Here is a 1537-nt window from a genome sequence, read left to right as displayed (position 1 = left end):
GGAACCTGGCAAGTCCCCGAGTCGTTCATTCAGAAACCACCCCGCGGCCGGGCAATCCCACGGCCAAGTGCGTGCGCCCCAAATAACTGAGAACCGCCCCAAATAACTGAGAAGGGGGACGCAGACATATTTAAACACACAGCAGTACCCTGACGCACAGGGGCCACGAGGCAGGGGGGCCAGATTTTTATGACCGGCCGGTTATGATGACCACCCCATCAGTCCTTCATGGACGCTTCCAAAAATACTGAATATTGAAAACTTCCTAAGCAAATACTCTCAAGGCTTTATTATCATTATTATTTGCATAACTGATTCACTTCATTGTACTGATGGGGTGGTCATCATCATCTGGCCACTCAGTGTATGGAATATTCTCAACAGTAAAGATTAAAAAAAAAAACCAACAAGGTGGGAAGAACCCCTATGTTCATCAACAAAGGAATGGATTAGCAAATTTAGGGGACGTTATTATTATTTTTTAATCCTCACCCAAGGATATTTTGACTTTTTTTTTTCTAGAGAGGGAGAGGGAGAGAGAGAGAAACATCGATGGGAGACAGGCACGTCTACTGGTTGCCTCCCGCATGCAACCTGACCAGGGCTGGGAAACAAAACTGCAATCGAGGTATGCGCCCTTGACCGCGAATCGAACCCAGAACCCTTCAGTGGGGGGAGGGGGGAAATACTCTAACCACTGAGCCCACCGGCCAGGGCCAGAACATTATTCAGCCATAAACTGAGCCCTACAATGTGGGTGAATTTCAAAAACATTGTGCCGAGCCCGGCCGGTGTGGCTCAGTGGTTGAGCGTCGACCTGTGAACCAGGAGGTCAGGGTTCGATTCCCGGTCAGGGCACATGCCCGGGTTGCGGGCTCGATCCCCAGTGTGGGGCGTGCAGGAGGCAGCCGATCCATGATTCTCTCTCATCACTGATGTTTCTATCTCTATCTCTCTCCCTTCTTCACTGACATCAATAAAAATATTTTTAAGAAATTATGCCAGCCCTAACCGGTTTGGCTCAGTGGATAGAGCGTCAGCCTGCAGACTCAAGGGTCCTGGGTTCGATTCCGGTCAAGGGCATGTACCTTGGTTGCGGGCACATCCCCAGTGGGGGGCGTGCAGGAGGCAGCTGATCGATGTTTCTAACTCTCTATCCCTCTCCCTTCCTCTCTGTAAAAAACCAATAAAATATATTAAAAAAATAAATTATGCCAAGCAGAAAAAGCCAATATATGAAAAACCCATGCTAAGCAAATGCATAGAGACAGGAAGCAGGAGGGGGAGGGGGGGGGGGGGGGGGTAACTTACTTGGCACATGTTTTGTTTTATGACTAAAATGTTTGAGAATTACACAGAAGTGGTGGTCACACAGTATTATGAATATACCAAACACCACTGAACTGTTTTTTTAAAATATATTTTTATTGATTTCAGAGAGGAAGGGAGAGGGAGAGAGAGATGGAAACAACCATGATAAGAGAGAATCACGGATCGGCTGCCTCCTGCACGCCCCCACTGGGGATTAAGTCCGCAA

General features: G+C 48.0%; 1 protein-coding gene across 3 annotated transcripts in view; it reads right to left on the bottom strand.

Moving 5' to 3' along the window:
• Nucleotides 1-1537, bottom strand: part of MTHFS (5,10-methenyltetrahydrofolate synthetase (5-formyltetrahydrofolate cyclo-ligase)) — a 74380-nt gene that overhangs the window by 46239 nt on the left and 26604 nt on the right. The window lies entirely within an intron of this gene.

Source organism: Myotis brandtii, unplaced genomic scaffold, assembly GCF_000412655.1.
Source record: "Myotis brandtii unplaced genomic scaffold, ASM41265v1 scaffold1166, whole genome shotgun sequence".
NCBI classification, from domain to species: Eukaryota; Metazoa; Chordata; class Mammalia; order Chiroptera; family Vespertilionidae; genus Myotis; species Myotis brandtii.
The sequence above is the reverse complement of the archived record's forward strand: the minus strand, read 5'-3'. Positions and strand labels throughout refer to the sequence as shown.